The 17,496-nt window shown below is 45.9% G+C and overlaps 2 long non-coding RNA genes across 4 annotated transcripts in view; both read left to right on the top strand.

Annotated features, from left to right (window-relative positions):
* The first annotated feature begins 2,188 nt into the window (after positions 1 to 2,188).
* The window catches only part of LOC132074930 (uncharacterized), a 38,208-nt gene continuing 22,900 nt past the window's right edge, over positions 2,189 to 17,496 (top strand). Inside the window, exons 1-4 of one of the 3 annotated variants that reach the window (XR_009418678.1) lie at positions 2,189 to 2,476; positions 3,250 to 3,314; positions 3,933 to 3,996; positions 4,690 to 4,765. This is a non-coding gene — a long non-coding RNA (uncharacterized LOC132074930). Of the gene's footprint in view, positions 2,477 to 3,079; positions 3,315 to 3,932; positions 3,997 to 4,689; positions 4,766 to 17,496 lie in introns of those variants that run through there. The other 2 variants (XR_009418677.1, XR_009418676.1) reach the window with 2 other exon arrangements.
* Positions 5,067 to 6,686, top strand: LOC132074929 (uncharacterized). The gene is made up of 3 exons (XR_009418674.1): positions 5,067 to 5,191; positions 5,528 to 5,645; positions 6,240 to 6,686. It is a non-coding gene; the product is annotated as an uncharacterized LOC132074929 (long non-coding RNA).

Here is a 17,496-nt window from a genome sequence, read left to right as displayed (position 1 = left end):
TGGGAACATGGGTATTTATATGGTGGGTTTTTAAAGTATTTCTTTATTTGGGTAGTTAATTTCTTAGTTTTTAGTGGTTGAGATGTTTTTCCGTTTTGTTAATTAGTTCAAGTTTTAACGTTATTTTTACAGAGGATTGTTTATTCTTTGAGTTAGTGTAGAGGTAGAATTTTGGAGAATTTTGGTTTTTTTTTTTTAGTAACGTCGAGGATGAGTGGCACTGTCTTGAGTTTAGTAGATTGGTTTGACTTTTTTTAAGTACTTTTTGTAATTTGCTGTGTGTGTTTCTATAGGATTTTCTTTTATTTTGGTTCCATTTTTCTGTCGTGATGAGAATTGTTATTGTAAAGAGTGTTCTTTGTTTTTTCGCTGACACTTGTTTGGCTGTTGGAGATTCCTTGATGTTTTTGGAAGATATTGGTGGGGATTTGGTGCTGTTTGTTCTGTCATTTCATTTAGGAATTGGATTTTAAATATACAATTATGACTCTAACTCTCTTGAAACAAAAGAAATAGATGTGTAGCAATGGGAATGAGCCAATTTTATTTTTATATATTCGATCAATTTTAAAATTTAACATGTAACTTAAGTCATTATATGTTTCAATAAGTTATTCTAATTTTAATAGAGTATTGTGTATGTTTATAGATATATGAATAGAGAATATAAATGTAAATACGACCCAAACAAGAATACAATAATATAAATGTATTGCAACTATATGCAGATATATAAAAAATTTAATAATAAATTGTAAATGTAAAATAACATAAATTGATACAATATATAATACAAGTAATACTGTATATATCTGATTAAAAATATTATAGGAAATCGATATAAAATAGATATAAATACGGAAGTGATCTATCTATCTATCTATATATATCTATCATTTGTTGTATATTATGATAAATATAAATATTTTCTAAAATTTAGGTAGTTTAAAATAATGAATGGTTTTGCTTTTTCTTTGCCAAAGCAGGGGTTTTAGTATAAAAATTGCAAATACAAATAATATAAAGGCAGAAATATAAGTATAGAAATAAATAGTAAACACATTAAAGATTTATATAAAAATTAGAAATATAAGGGAAAAAGAAGTTGTAGCAGTAGATATGGTAAATAATTTAAAAAATAATTCCCGTATAGTTTTGAATAAGGTGCATATTATATATAGTTATTAATGTAATGCATCAATATAAACTATAAATATAAATTTGAATATAGTCATGCAAGCTATAACTATAAAAATATTTCAATATAGTGTAAAAGAAAGGTTTTTTTGTATGTATTGAGTTTGAAAGGGATTTTAATTTTAAATAATAAAAGTGTTATAGAAATAGAATTTTAAAAATATAAATATAGAATCAATACATAAAGATATTTATAAAACCACAAAAGATAAATAAATATTATTAGTAGGAATAGACATAATATAGTATAAGGAATCGACATAATATAGTGTATAAATGACATACTGCATCCATGTCCACTATAAATATGCATGTGAATATAAATACGAAAAATAGAAATATCAAATGTATTTAAATCTAATTTAAAACAACGGGGCTTGTTTGGGTCATGTCGGGTAAGCGGCGGGTTTTTGGCATTTATTTCCGAGCAGTGTTTGTCGGGGGTCGCCCCTGTTGTTTTTTGCCGCCTTCGCTGCCCGCAGCCCCGAGGCGCGCTGCGGCCCCGGCTGGGGCGGGCGGCAGTGCTGCCGCCTTGTGGGCAGAGCGCGGTACTGCAGCCCTGCGCCGAGAGGCCGCCACCTTGGGAGTGGCGCGTGGCGGATGTCGCGGACTTGTAATTGACCTTCTCAAGAGGGCGGCGAAAAGGGCGGGGAAGTGGAGGACCGGGGTGGGTGTCAGTGGACTGCCTGCATGGAATACCGACCCCGGCGCGGCCCCGGTGGTATTTTCTGTGGCGTTTCAAGTGTACCCGACACATGCTGTGGTCTCAGCGGCGCCGCGGGCGGGCGTATTTCGGCGGGTTTGTGACAGGCATGTGGGTAAACGGGTCTCTGTGCCGGGGTCCTGTCACGTCCGCCTTCCCGCCCGGAGGGAGCCGAGCCGGGCCGAATAGTTCGGAAGAGCCGAAGAGCCGAGTGTAGGCGAACACAGCCGACTTGAGACGAAGAGCCGAGTGTAGGCGAACACAGCCGACTTGAGACGAAGAGCCGAGTGTAGGCGAACACAGCCGACTTGAGACGAAGAGCCGATGATAGCCGAGTGTAGCCGACATTGGCCGCATTTAGACAAAGAGCCGAATATGACCGACTTTAGCCCAACCGGGCCGAGTTCAGCCGAAGAGCCGGAAAAGCCGAATTTAGACGAAAAGCCGAACCGAAACGATTTTAGACCTAAGCCGAACCAAGCCTAATTTAGCCGAGTTTAATTAAACAGAACCGAACGACGCCGCAGCGCTCTGCCTGCAGAGCAACGGTGCAGACGGCAGCGGGCGGTGTATAAAGTGAGTATCAAATATCAACTATCTATAAGAAGGAATAAAAAGCTCTGTGTCACGTGCAGCAGTAGAAAATTTCAGGCTCCCAGGGAATAAATAGTTTTCTTTCAATCATTTTCGTTTTGGAGTTTTTTTACTCCCAGGTAGCCTGAAAGTTACTACTGCTGCTTTTTTATTCTAGAGCTAGAAAGGAAAACCAAGATTAGAAATACAAGAAAAGGAAAGGGAAAGAAAAAAAAGGAAAAACATGGAAAAAAGGAGAGGAGAGGAAAGGAAAGGAAAGGAAAGGGAAAAGGAAAAGAGTGAAAAACAGAGTTAAAAAAAAGAAAAAGAGTTGGAGGGGAAAAGAGAGGGCATCCGGGAGGAGCGGTGCTGCCTCGGGTCCTTCCCCGCCCTGGGGCGAAGGAGCCGTTTGATGCCCGGGAGGGACTGCAGCTCCCGGTGGCGGGGCACGGAGCCGTGGCTGTCAGCCCGAGACTCCAACTCCCGGCAGGCCCTGCTGCCGGCGCGGCGTGTGACGCAACGGCTATCGCGGCACATGAGTGGCTGGCGGGCCGAGACTCCAACTCCCGGCAGGCCCTGCTGCCGGCGCGGCCTGTGACGCAGCGGCCGACGCGGCCCGGCATTTTTCTCTAAATCGGCAGTAAATACAGCTGAGTAAAATTAGCTTGGTTTTCTTCCTTCTTTTGTAACTGAATAGTTTTTATTAAAAATCCTATTTGAATATGTAGAAAAAGTGGGGATGTCCTGTAATATATCCTAGCTTTTCTTGTTTCCAGGGTGCTCAGAAAACATGCGTCCCTTAGAGTCCCTCAGAAAGGTTCTCAGTGCGATCTCTACCAAGGTATGTATTTACTAATAAGTGATCCCTTTAGATATTTGCCTGTGTACCTTTTCCTGTAATTCAGAGCTTGCGTTCTGTGGGTTTTATGATAAAGCTGTAAAACATGTAAAAATGGTTTTGCAAGTCCTAATCGTTGAAGGCAGCAATAAGTGGATTTAGAGCCTGTTGTTGACCAGACAAAGGGAAAAAGTGTGACTTTGATGCTGAACTTGTCGTTTTTCATTGGACTTGTCTGGAATTATTTAGGAATAGAGAGAAGTAGAAAAAGAGAGAAATAGAATTGGTTCTTGAGCCCTTCTCAAATGCTCACCACGATTCAGTGTAGAGCCGAAGTGAAGGGTGATGGAACAGAGCTCTGCGCTTTAGAAGGAAATAAATTTAAACCTGACCTCCACACAGAGTCTCACTAACTTCTGTTGTTGTAAAATACCAAATACGTTTAGGAAGTGTTGGAAGTTAGTGTTTTGGGAAAGAAATGGCAGTTCCACAGAACATTCCATTTAACAGAGGCTCTGGGAACGATTCATGTTGTAACTGCTGTCACTGCAATCAGTTGGTGGCTCAGCCTTGAAACGTGCACTTGCCCTTCTATAAAGCACTGTTTTGTTTGCCTTTCAGTGCTGTGAGTCTTGATAAATTGGAGAAGAGCCCAAGAGAAAGTTTTAATCCCTTGATATAAAAGGTAGGAAGTGACTTTTTTTGGTTTGGTTCTTTTTCTTTATTATTTTCTGGAGGTAAAAGTAATTAAGTATAGGTACTACTGGTTTGTTTCTTCCAGTAGCAGGTGATAATAATAGTAGTAGTAATAGTAAAAATAATAATAGAAATAATAATAATAGTAATGTGTAATACTACTTACACTGTCTTTATCCATTGTACTGGCCATTTCAAATGAAAACTTCTAAACACAAATCCAACCATCATCCTTGTAGAATCTTTCACAGCAGTGGGCTATAGATCCTGGTTTTGTTGACAGGATTTATTGGTTCTGGAAGAACAAGAGGGAAGTAGAAGCCTAACTACTTCTAGCTCACAGAGCCATCCAGTGAACAGAGCTTTGTGTTTTGGTGGGCTTGTGATGACTTTGAAATCAATTGCTCATTACAGTTAAAAAAAATTGATGTTTTTTTGAACGTGACAGCAGAAATAACTTTAGGCACCAACTTAATAATAATAGATCACCAGTTTAAGTTAAAAATTCATGCTATACTATCAAAATTTAAAGGTAAATTATTATGTATTAGGTGATGGTATAAAGTGTATGTTCTCATGTGTAATGCAAAGATACATACGTACCTGAAAGTCCTTAGAGGAAACAAATTTTTATGTCTGCTGTTTGACTGTTTATCATACGATATTTGGTTTTATTTCCCAGGGATCGGTGAATTTTAACATTGGAGTCCTCTATGCTAAGGATGCTCAGCTTACAGGTGATGAAATGTTCAGTAATGGTGAGTTTTTCGCCTTCTCTTTAATTGCTGTGCTGATATGAATAAGAAAAAAACAAAAGCAAGAGAAAAAAGAAGGATGGTTTATTATTTTTGATGCTGTTTTGTTTGTTTCCTCAGTATTTGCTGCGGCTCTGCTCACCCAAGCTTTGGGTTCCTTCTGTCCCACTGGGAGTTGCCCAATTTGGTTGCATCTTGTGAAATTCCCCCGAGACCTTACAGAACTAGCTCAAACTGCGTGAGAGCCATTTGCAGTTCTCTCCAGACACCTGGAGAATGGGCGACGTTTCTGAGGATCCGGCGAGCGCGCTTCTGTCCAAACTCAGTCTGTGAAATTCCTGGGGAAAACCCTTCTGTGTCCTGAAGGGTTCAAACTCTGGTGAGGATCCAGTTATCAGGTGCTCACCTGGACGGTTCCAGCTCCCAAAGGTAACACTTGTACTCTTGCCCTGTAGTTTACATCTATTGCATTTTTGTTATTTTGCAAGATTTTTTGTCTTTGCAAAATATTGTGCATTTCACTCTTTGGAACCTCTCAGATGGTTCTTTGGTGCAGCACCACCCCATGGGACACTTGGCTGCTGTCCTGAAGGGGTTGGTCGCTAGAATTGTAAATCCTGGAGAGTTTGTAAGTCTTCTCTCCCCAGGGAGGTATCATGCTTTGTTTACCTTTGTTCTGTTGGTTAGGTGCTGCTTCTCGTTGCAAGTATGAATTTCAAACTGCCCTGTTCTTATTCTGTTTTCCTGGTTCTCTCCGCACGGCAGGGAAAGACTCTCGTCTCCTTGTCGTCGGGCTCGGTGCTGTCCAAGAAGATGCAGAGACTAAAAACATCATAAGAAGCAAAATACGACTGCAGGGAAAAGAAGCTGGAGAGAACAGAAGGTGATATTGTTATCCTTACCCTGTATTAGAAACATCCGCTGTGCTTTGATGCTGGCAGCTGCCAGGGGCTTGTTAGCTCTTTGTAGGCAGGTGTAGGTGTTCACTTGTAGGTTTTTTCTCTGGACAAGGCAATTCAAACTTTGCTAAGCTTGTATTTCCAGATTACTCTGTAGCACAGTCCAGCATGACATTTTTGAATGTTGTAAAAATACCATGTTACTTGGAAATTGCTAATGGAGAGAAGCTTTAGGGGAAAATAAGATTTCAGGGTTGGAAGATGTGAGAAGAATTTTGAGGGGATGTTAGACTGAAGTAAAGCACACTTGAAGCTGGACTGGCACGCTGGCAGGTCCCCTATTAAACAGTGGTGCTGAGGTTAGCCTGGGGGTTGCCCGTTGTTTATGTAGAAATCAGTGTTTCCTGGTCTTCAGAGGTAAGCTGCTTTGAAAAGCTGGAAGGTGCAGCATGCTGACAAGCCCCGTGCTTTGGATTAAAAGTAGATTTCAGAAGGGTCCTAAGCTTTTGTCTTTTCCTAGAAGTCGATGTAATCCTATCGAGGGGTTTTTAATTCTGTGCTGCCATGTCATCCATCAGAGCCCTGTTGTACTGATCATCATACAATTACAAAACAAAACATCAGACCCTGTCCCGACCACTTAGAGCCCAGAACACGATTTCCTCGGGCTGCCATTTGCGTGCCATCGGTACTCACCACGGAAGCGAGCTGGGGATTGTTGCACCCGTTGGGAACAAACCGCTTCTCGTCACACAGAAATGGAATTGGGACGACGCCTCGGCCAGCCCCTCTCTGCCATCAGCTCCTGAATCTGCAGCAGAGCAGTTCCAGTCCATGCAGGCACGTGTAATCCAGCTCCTGATGATCTGAGCGCACGGAGCAGCGCTCAGCTGCTTTGGGGGGCTCAGGGAGGGCAGAGTGTGCATTGTCATCTTCCTGAACCTACAGACGAATCCAAGTCAGAATCCACAGCGTGGAAATCAGTCGCATATATGCTAAATAAAACTTGCAGATTTATTTAAGAATTGTTTCTGCTTGTTCTTTGTTGTGCTTCTGTGCTTAGAAAACCTCCCTTTAAAATCAGTTCAGTCCATCAGTTGAACCTTTGTTTGCAGACCCTCAGTGAGCAGAATTTGTTGCAGACTCAGTGCACGCTGTGCTGGCCTCCTGGGAGTGTGAGGAGCTCATGTGTGCTACTTTTTGCTTTAGGACGCTCTAAGGTATTTATTCCTTTTGGGATACATGATGAGAATTCCCAAGAGAGGTAGTTATAAGGTATGACATCGGGAAAAAGCCTGTGTGGTTGGAATGTTGTTGCTGTCAAAAGTTAATTTTTCCTTCTTTCTTAGCCAGTAGTTAGCTTTTTGCTTAATTTTTGTGGTATCAGTATTTTATTGTCTAAAAAATTGCTTCAAAATAACTTCGGTGGTTGGTGTTGGCCACCAGTACCTTGTTCAGATTTGCCTATTTGCTTGTAGCTGAAATGTTCACATCTTGTTTATCATTCTATTTAAGAAACTGCTGCCCAGCCAACTAATAACTGAATATCCATCTGTCTAGGACATGGGGAGAGGATTTAGGTAATGTCTTTATTTCCAGAAAAAAGTTCCAGTGTAGTTTCTAAATAGAGGAGAAGGGGGTGTAGACTCGGGGCTCTGATGCCGTTGGGGCACCCCAAGGTCCCCAGGAGAAGGAGCCCCACTGCGGTGCAGGAGCAGGTGTGTTCTCATGTAATATTGAACAAATTATAAATATAAATATGAAAATTATAAACATGAAAATATTTTTAAAATACTTAAATAAAGTGGGTTTTCTTTATTGGTCAATATGAAGGGTTTTGATTTGTAAAAATTATAAATACAAATAATATAAAGGTAGAAATCTAAGTTTAGAAATATATAATAAATACATACAGATAAATATAAAAATTAAAAATATAAGAAAAAATTAGTTGTAGCAGTAGATATTATACATAATTTAAATAATAATTTAAATATATTTTAAAATTTTATATATATATCATTATTAATGTAATACATCCAAAGAAACGATAAATTAAAATATGAATGTATAATTATACAAAGTATAAATAAAAAACATTTCAATATCCTTTAAAAGAAGGGGTTTTTTTATTTATTTGGTTAGAGACGGGGTTTTTATTTGGAATAATGAAAGTATTATAGAAGTATAAAACTAAATATAGAAATATACAGTCAATATAGAAAGATATTTGTAAAAACACGAACGACGCCTCCTTCGGCCGAATGGAACGAGCTCAGCCGAACCAAGGCGAGACCGGCGGAACCTGACGGCCTCGAGCGAACCGAGGCCAGGCTTGCGAGGCTGCCTGAACGGAGCCGAGCTCAGCCGAACCGAGCCCGCTGCTCTCGTGCGCGCTAATTAGCGCGAGTGCGGTCACAGCCCAATGAGCTCCTGTGCCACCCCGCGCTCCCGGTCGTGTCCGTGCGATGGCCGGGCCGCCCGCGGGACGCGGCAGGAGGAGAGCCCCGAGCCGGGCGAGTTTAACGTGAGGCGGCGCCGCTTGCCCGCCCTCAGGGAGCCGAGCCGAGGCGAGCTCAGTCGAACGCGGAGAGAGCGGCTCCGAGTTGGGCCGAAGCGAGCCGAGGCGCGCCGGGCGCACTGATCGGCTCCGAGTTCGGCCGAAGCGAGCCGAGCCGCGCCGGGCGCACTGATCGGCTCCGAGTTCGGCCGAAGCGAGCCGAGCCGCGCCGGGCGCAGAGAGCGGCTCCGAGTTCGGCCGAAGCGAGCCGAGCCGTGCCGAAGGGTCGAGTCCAGCCGAATGCAGATGACAATGGCCGAGTTTAGCCGATTACAGCCGCATTTAGCCGAGCAGCTGTGAGCCTTGCACGCTTGAGGTGAGCGTGCATCGTTGCCGGCCTGGGATTGAGCGAAATGCACTAAGGGAACCAGCTCTGGGGAGGGAGGCAGGGAAATCCTCTCTTAACGTTAGCAATTCGTCCGTCAAACTCGTCACGGCAGGACAGAGTGAAGACTGAAAGTGTAAGAAGATGTGGAGGGAAACAGAGAATCTGGCAGGAGCATCGAACGCACAAGTGCACGAATTTTGCTTTTTGCTTGGATGTAAACTCAGAAGTTGTAAGGAATTTGGGAAGGAGAAGGGACATTTCAGGAGGAGAAGAAGTTGTTGCAGTCCTGGCAAAAGCTTTTGTTCTAGCTAATAAAAGAAGTTAGTTTAAATTAAAAAAAAAAAAAGTGGTTTCTTTTTTCTTCACTATTATATTCTTTGGTGGTATATGGTGTGTTGTTTTATTTCTTGGTGTTATTAGCTCTGTGTAAATTGTTTTTTGAGTCAAGCTAACTTTGCATGGGTTGTTTTGTATTTGAGGTAGGATCAATTTCAATCGGTTTCTTTCACAGACTTCTGATAGGTATTACTGGGATTTTGGTTTTGTTTACTGTATGCATAAACATAGAGATTTGGTAGGGCCAGCTGGGCTGCTGGAGTTTTGGGTGTGAATTTATTAGATGGCTTTTATTAAACACAGAATAATTATGTAAGGTAACAGCAAATTACCCAATTACCCAATTGATCTAGCTATGTAACCTTACCACAAAGTTTTATATCTTACCAGTTTTCTGTTCTTCTGCTCCAAGTAGTTGTTGCAAAAAAGAAAGCACTGTTACTTTTCTGAAAAGTTTTCTTCTATAACAAGCCCTTTACTGCCCTTGAATGTGAGTCAGAGGAGCCAAACAGCTGCAGCTGCTCTGAGGGCTTGGTGGGATTCGCCCCCTCCCTTTTCCTGGGTGGCATGGGAACGAGAGGCGGGCACAATCAGGGGTATATTAACCCCAGCCGTGGCTGAGGGGCTTCATTCCCTCTCTGGGATGTGCTGGGTTAAGAGCTCTCCTCATTTCAGTGAAGAGGCTTTTTCAGCCCATCTCAGCTTCTTTTCAGCAGGTGTTTCTGGGCATCTAAAGCACAGAGGCTCGGAAGATTCTGTGAAGAAAACAGCATGGAATACAGAGAGTATTTAGGTTTGTGATTTTGGGTTTTGTGTTTAGGAGTGGTAAGGTGCTTTTGTAATTTTTAGTTTTCCTTTGGTTGTTTTTTTGGTTGGATTTCTTTTGGTAGAATTTTTGGGGTTTTTTGGGGGGTTTTTGGTTGGTTTTCGTGGGTTTTTTGGATTTTTTGATGTTTTCTGTGGGTTTTTTTTGTTTCTGTGGGGAGTTAGGTGTTTAGGGTTTTATTGTTTTTGTGGGGTTTTGTTTGTTCATTTTTTTTTCATTGTTTGTTTTTGGGATTTTTTTTTTTAATTGAGGAGTACAACTCCCTGAAATTCCAAGCTGTGTCAAGCACAATATTTCCCACAGCAGATTTATCATATCAAAAGAGGGATCTGCCCAGTGTCCAAGATGATGTTTGAGATTGAGGCTTCAGGTGAGTTGAGGATTGTGACTGGGAGAGGGAGGGTGAGCAGGTAGCCAGTTAGGAGTTCTTAGGAGGGGGTTTGCAGGCAGCAGGGTGAGAAAGGGTGTTTATTTGTTTATTTGAGGCCCCCCCCCCAAGGCTGTTCAGAAGCCTAGCAGAGGCATTGCCATGTCTTAGAGCACACAAGGTGATCCACTGCACTCACAGGAATGCCATTTAACTTTGCCTTTCTCTAAGCCAGGTGCCACTCCTAATGAAGGCCACCGCCTTGGAATCAGGATGAAGCTGGAGCCTGAGGGAGCCAGGCACACTCAGGAGAGGGCAAGCAGCTGCCTTGCAGGGGTTTGGCCCACATAACTCTGGACTCACACTTTGGTTTTGGTTTTCTTTATTGCAGCTGACCGAGAGGCTCCCAGGCCATCACGAGGCCCTCCGAGGCAGACTCATTTCAGGTGCAATGTGGATTCCTCTCACCGATCATCCAAAAGATAAGTCAGGGGCCTTGGCCTGGAGATGGTGGAGTATCAGGTTGGGCGTTCTTGCGCCAGGTGTAAAAATTGGCAGTGGGAAAAGCAATCTTCTGCAAGGGCCTCTTAGGACAGCTAAAGGGAGAGGCTCTACTTTTGATGGCAGCTTTGAGGCGGGCAGTGCAGAACAGCTCCGGTCTGTCTGGTGTTGTCTCGTGTGCCATGTTACCTGGTGTGTCTTTGGGGTCCCTTTTCCCTTCTCCCCTCGAGACCCTCACCACAAGCATGCTGTGTCGTGTTTCATGTCCCCCTGTTTGCCACGTTCTGTGTCACGGGTGTGTGCACACATTTTTTGCCGCAGCTGTTCTGCCCTGCTGCATGGCCTGCTGCAATAGGACAAGCCTTGGGGAGTTGAAATTTGTAATGTGGGCTGTACTTGGGCTCTAGATGCTGTTCCTAGATTGACATAAGGTGTTTGCAGCTTGTGAGTTACCCTGGTGGTGTTTGGCATATGTTCTAACTTTCTTTCAGGTGCAGATGCATTCCATTTGTGGCAGAGGGTCAGGGTTAGGAGGTGCCGGGCCTTCTTAGGAGCGCGGTGAGTAGCAGAGTGGTGGGGTTTTGGCCGATGCGGTGCCAAGATCAGGCACTGATGTTTGGTTCTCTTTACTCTAGCTGTCTGAGAGACACCAGCCCGGTGCCAGCAGGACCTTCCCAGCTGACGAGGGGCCTTTCTTTGCACCTGACAGGGACCAGCATCCCCAGATGTCTGCGAGATAAGTAGACGGCTGTGACCCACAGAGGGGATGAAGGCATGGTGCTGGTTTGGGAATTACTGGGAAGGGTTTTTGAGTCCAGTTTGGAGGTGGGGGTGTGTTCATGAAGTGGCCCCTTAGGCCCCACAAAAGCCAAGTCTCACTTTTCCTCACAGTGCTGAGGTGTGCAGCAGGGCAGAGCAGTCCCGGTGTGTCTCGTGTCACTTGTCTGTTGTGCATTATGTGTTGTTTGTGTTTCTCCTGTCTTTTACCTTAGGACTTTGAGGGCCCTGTCAGTACCCCTGGCATCATCGTTAGCATCAGTGATCTCTGCATTCCCTGGTCTGGCACACGGGCCACAGAATTTTTGACTCGGGAGCTCAGACAGGCATCAGACTCTCTTCTCTCTTTGGAAGCATCCAGTCAGGTGTCTTGTCAGGTCTTCTTGTGAGCTGTATGGACAGCTGTGCCCCACCTGGATCCATTATGGTGGATTAGGACTTGCAATAATATGAGGTTAGGTGCAGCATTCTGACCGTAGGATTCCTAGGCATCCATCTTTGCTGTCCTTGGAATTAATCATTCAGTTATCATCTTCTTCTTCCAGGGTTCTCTGAGCCTCATCAGCTCACCATCGGTCTCAGCTCGGTCATCTCCTTTTGCATTCTCTCAGTCCTTGCAGCCATTTTCCTTGCCAAGAGATTTCTGTCTGTGTCTTGTGCCCATTGTTTGTCACGTCCTGTCCTGTGTCACGGGTGTCAGCACACATTTGGGACGGGGCTGCTCTGCCCTGCCGCACAGCCTGGTGCGATAGAAGTCTTGGAGACTTGGAATTTGTAATGTGGGGTGTAGTTGGACTCTAGATGGGATTTGTAGATGGACACAGAATATCTGGAGCTCTTCAGTTATCCTGCAACAGTGTGACTGTTGTCCTAACTTTTTTTTTCAGATTGAGATGGATTAAATCTGTGCCAGAGGGCCCCATCCTGGGTGAGGGTATTCCCCCGAGCAGGTGAGGCCCCATTTGTCTCTGCAGCAGAAGTGTGTATGGTGACGGTGTTACAGCTCTGGTCTTTGTCTTTCTTTTAGAAAGTAAATCTGGATGCCAGCAGTCAAGGTGAGCAGCGGGGAGAAGTGGTTGTTATTGCTCATCTCTCAAGCACAACAATTTTTCAGCAGATTTATCGTGTCACAAGAGGGATCTGCCCAGTGTCAAGGATGATGTTTGAGATTGAGGCTTCAGGTGAGTTGAGGATTGTGACTGGGAGTGGGAGGGTGAGCAGGTATCCAGTTAGGAGTTCTTAGGAGGGGGTTTGCAGGCAGCAGGGTGAGTAAGGGTGTTTATTTGTTTATTTGAGGGCCCCCCCCCAAGGCTGTTCAGAAGCCTAGCAGAGGCATTGCCATGTCTTAGAGCACACAAGGTGATCCACTGCACTCACAGGAATGCCATTTAACTTTGCCTTTCTCTAAGCCAGGTGCCGCTCCTAATGAAGGCCACAGCCTTGGAATCAGGATGAAGCTGGAGCCTGAAGGAGCCAGGCACACTCAGGAGAGGGCAAGTAGCTGCCTTGCAGGGATTTGGCCCACATAACTCTGGACTCACACTTTGGTTTTCGTTTTCTTTATTGCAGCTGACCGAGAGGCTCCCAGGCCATCACGAGGCCCTCCGAGGCAGACTCATTTCAGGTGCAATGTGGATTCCTCTCACCGATCATCCAAAAGATAAGTCGGGGGCCCTTGGCCTGGAGATGGTGGAGTATCAGGTTGGGCGTTCTTGCGCCAGGTGTAAAAATTGGCAGTGGGAAAAGCAATCTTCTGCAAGGGCCTCTTAGGACAGCTAAAGGGAGAGGCTCTACTTTTGATGGCAGCTTTGAGGCGGGCAGTGCAGAACAGCTCCGGTCTGTCTGGTGTTGTCTCGTGTGCCATGTTACCTGGTGTGTCTTTGGGGTCCCTTTTCCCTTCTCCCCTCGAGACCCTCACCACAAGCATGCTGTGTCGTGTTTCATGTCCCCCTGTTTGCCACGTTCTGTGTCACGGGTGTGTGCACACATTTTTTGCCGCAGCTGTTCTGCCCTGCTGCATGGCCTGCTGCAATAGGACAAGCCTTGGGGAGTTGAAATTTGTAATGTGGGCTGTACTTGGGCTCTAGATGCTGTTCCTAGATTGACATAAGGTGTTTGCAGCTTGTGAGTTACCCTGGTGGTGTTTGGCATATGTTCTAACTTTCTTTCAGGTGCAGATGCATTCCATTTGTGGCAGAGGGTCAGGGTTAGGAGGTGCCGGGCCTTCTTAGGAGCGCGGTGAGTAGCAGAGTGGTGGGGTTTTGGCCGATGCGGTGCCAAGATCAGGCACTGATGTTTGGTTCTCTTTACTCTAGCTGTCTGAGAGACACCAGCCCGGTGCCAGCAGGACCTTCCCAGCTGACGAGGGGCCTTTCTTTGCACCTGACAGGGACCAGCATCCCCAGATGTCTGCGAGATAAGTAGACGGCTGTGACCCACAGAGGGGATGAAGGCATGGTGCTGGTTTGGGAATTACTGGGAAGGGTTTTTGAGTCCAGTTTGGAGGTGGGGGTGTGTTCATGAAGTGGCCCCTTAGGCCCCACAAAAGCCAAGTCTCACTTTTCCTCACAGTGCTGAGGTGTGCAGCAGGGCAGAGCAGTCCCGGTGTGTCTCGTGTCACTTGTCTGTTGTGCATTATGTGTTGTTTGTGTTTCTCCTGTCTTTTACCTTAGGACTTTGAGGGCCCTGTCAGTACCCCTGGCATCATCGTTAGCATCAGTGATCTCTGCATTCCCTGGTCTGGCACACGGGCCACAGAATTTTTGACTCGGGAGCTCAGACAGGCATCAGACTCTCTTCTCTCTTTGGAAGCATCCAGTCAGGTGTCTTGTCAGGTCTTCTTGTGAGCTGTATGGACAGCTGTGCCCCACCTGGATCCATTATGGTGGATTAGGACTTGCAATAATATGAGGTTAGGTGCAGCATTCTGACCGTAGGATTCCTAGGCATCCATCTTTGCTGTCCTTGGAATTAATCATTCAGTTATCATCTTCTTCTTCCAGGGTTCTCTGAGCCTCATCAGCTCACCATCGGTCTCAGCTCGGTCATCTCCTTTTGCATTCTCTCAGTCCTTGCAGCCATTTTCCTTGCCAAGAGATTTCTGTCTGTGTCTTGTGCCCATTGTTTGTCACGTCCTGTCCTGTGTCACGGGTGTCAGCACACATTTGGGACGGGGCTGCTCTGCCCTGCCGCACAGCCTGGTGCGATAGAAGTCTTGGAGACTTGGAATTTGTAATGTGGGGTGTAGTTGGACTCTAGATGGGATTTGTAGATGGACACAGAATATCTGGAGCTCTTCAGTTATCCTGCAACAGTGTGACTGTTGTCCTAACTTTTTTTTTCAGATTGAGATGGATTAAATCTGTGCCAGAGGGCCCCATCCTGGGTGAGGGTATTCCCCCGAGCAGGTGAGGCCCCATTTGTCTCTGCAGCAGAAGTGTGTATGGTGACGGTGTTACAGCTCTGGTCTTTGTCTTTCTTTTAGAAAGTAAATCTGGATGCCAGCAGTCAAGGTGAGCAGCGGGGAGAAGTGGTTGTTATTGCTCATCTCTCAAGCACAACAATTTTTCAGCAGATTTATCGTGTCACAAGAGGGATCTGCCCAGTGTCAAGGATGATGTTTGAGATTGAGGCTTCAGGTGAGTTGAGGATTGTGACTGGGAGTGGGAGGGTGAGCAGGTATCCAGTTAGGAGTTCTTAGGAGGGGGTTTGCAGGCAGCAGGGTGAGTAAGGGTGTTTATTTGTTTATTTGAGGGCCCCCCCCCAAGGCTGTTCAGAAGCCTAGCAGAGGCATTGCCATGTCTTAGAGCACACAAGGTGATCCACTGCACTCACAGGAATGCCATTTAACTTTGCCTTTCTCTAAGCCAGGTGCCGCTCCTAATGAAGGCCACAGCCTTGGAATCAGGATGAAGCTGGAGCCTGAAGGAGCCAGGCACACTCAGGAGAGGGCAAGTAGCTGCCTTGCAGGGATTTGGCCCACATAACTCTGGACTCACACTTTGGTTTTCGTTTTCTTTATTGCAGCTGACCGAGAGGCTCCCAGGCCATCACGAGGCCCTCCGAGGCAGACTCATTTCAGGTGCAATGTGGATTCCTCTCACCGATCATCCAAAAGATAAGTCGGGGGCCCTTGGCCTGGAGATGGTGGAGTATCAGGTTGGGCGTTCTTGCGCCAGGTGTAAAAATTGGCAGTGGGAAAAGCAATCTTCTGCAAGGGCCTCTTAGGACAGCTAAAGGGAGAGGCTCTACTTTTGATGGCAGCTTTGAGGCGGGCAGTGCAGAACAGCTCCGGTCTGTCTGGTGTTGTCTCGTGTGCCATGTTACCTGGTGTGTCTTTGGGGTCCCTTTTCCCTTCTCCCCTCGAGACCCTCTCCACAAGCATGCTGTGTCGTGTTTCATGTCCCCCTGTTTGCCACGTTCTGTGTCACGGGTGTGTGCACACATTTTTTGCCGCAGCTGTTCTGCCCTGCTGCATGGCCTGCTGCAATAGGACAAGCCTTGGGGAGTTGAAATTTGTAATGTGGGCTGTACTTGGGCTCTAGATGCTGTTCCTAGATTGACATAAGGTGTTTGCAGCTTGTGAGTTACCCTGGTGGTGTTTGGCATATGTTCTAACTTTCTTTCAGGTGCAGATGCATTCCATTTGTGGCAGAGGGTCAGGGTTAGGAGGTGCCGGGCCTTCTTAGGAGCGCGGTGAGTAGCAGAGTGGTGGGGTTTTGGCCGATGCGGTGCCAAGATCAGGCACTGATGTTTGGTTCTCTTTACTCTAGCTGTCTGAGAGACACCAGCCCGGTGCCAGCAGGACCTTCCCAGCTGACGAGGGGCCTTTCTTTGCACCTGACAGGGACCAGCATCCCCAGATGTCTGCGAGATAAGTAGACGGCTGTGACCCACAGAGGGGATGAAGGCATGGTGCTGGTTTGGGAATTACTGGGAAGGGTTTTTGAGTCCAGTTTGGAGGTGGGGGTGTGTTCATGAAGTGGCCCCTTAGGCCCCACAAAAGCCAAGTCTCACTTTTCCTCACAGTGCTGAGGTGTGCAGCAGGGCAGAGCAGTCCCGGTGTGTCTCGTGTCACTTGTCTGTTGTGCATTATGTGTTGTTTGTGTTTCTCCTGTCTTTTACCTTAGGACTTTGAGGGCCCTGTCAGTACCCCTGGCATCATCGTTAGCATCAGTGATCTCTGCATTCCCTGGTCTGGCACACGGGCCACAGAATTTTTGACTCGGGAGCTCAGACAGGCATCAGACTCTCTTCTCTCTTTGGAAGCATCCAGTCAGGTGTCTTGTCAGGTCTTCTTGTGAGCTGTATGGACAGCTGTGCCCCACCTGGATCCATTATGGTGGATTAGGACTTGCAATAATATGAGGTTAGGTGCAGCATTCTGACCGTAGGATTCCTAGGCATCCATCTTTGCTGTCCTTGGAATTAATCATTCAGTTATCATCTTCTTCTTCCAGGGTTCTCTGAGCCTCATCAGCTCACCATCGGTCTCAGCTCGGTCATCTCCTTTTGCATTCTCTCAGTCCTTGCAGCCATTTTCCTTGCCAAGAGATTTCTGTCTGTGTCTTGTGCCCATTGTTTGTCACGTCCTGTCCTGTGTCACGGGTGTCAGCACACATTTGGGACGGGGCTGCTCTGCCCTGCTGCACAGCCTGGTGCGATAGGAGAAGTCTTGGAGACTTGGAATTTGTAATGTGGGGTGTAGTTGGACTCTAGATGGGATTTGTAGATGGACACGAGATATCTGGAGCTCTTCAGTTATCCTGCAACAGTGTGACTGTTGTCCTAACTTTTTTTTTCAGATTGAGATGGATTAAATCTGTGCCAGAGGGCCCCATCCTGGGTGAGGGTATTCCCCCGAGCAGGTGAGGCCCCATTTGTCTCTGCAGCAGAAGTGTGTATGGTGACGGTGTTACAGCTCTGGTCTTTGTCTTTCTTTTAGAAAGTCAATCTGGATGCCAGCAGTCAAGGTGAGCAGCGGGGAGAAGTGGTTGTTATTGCTCAGCCCTCAAGCACAACAATTTTTCAGCAGATTCATCATGTCACAAGAGGGATCTGCCCATTGTCCAAGATGATGTTTGAGATTGAGGCTTCAGGTGAGTTGAGGGTTGTGACTGGGAGAGGGAGGGTGATCAGGT

Source organism: Ammospiza nelsoni, chromosome 6, assembly GCF_027579445.1.
Source record: "Ammospiza nelsoni isolate bAmmNel1 chromosome 6, bAmmNel1.pri, whole genome shotgun sequence".
Lineage (NCBI taxonomy): Eukaryota > Metazoa > Chordata > Aves > Passeriformes > Passerellidae > Ammospiza > Ammospiza nelsoni.
The sequence above is the reverse complement of the archived record's forward strand: the minus strand, read 5'-3'. Positions and strand labels throughout refer to the sequence as shown.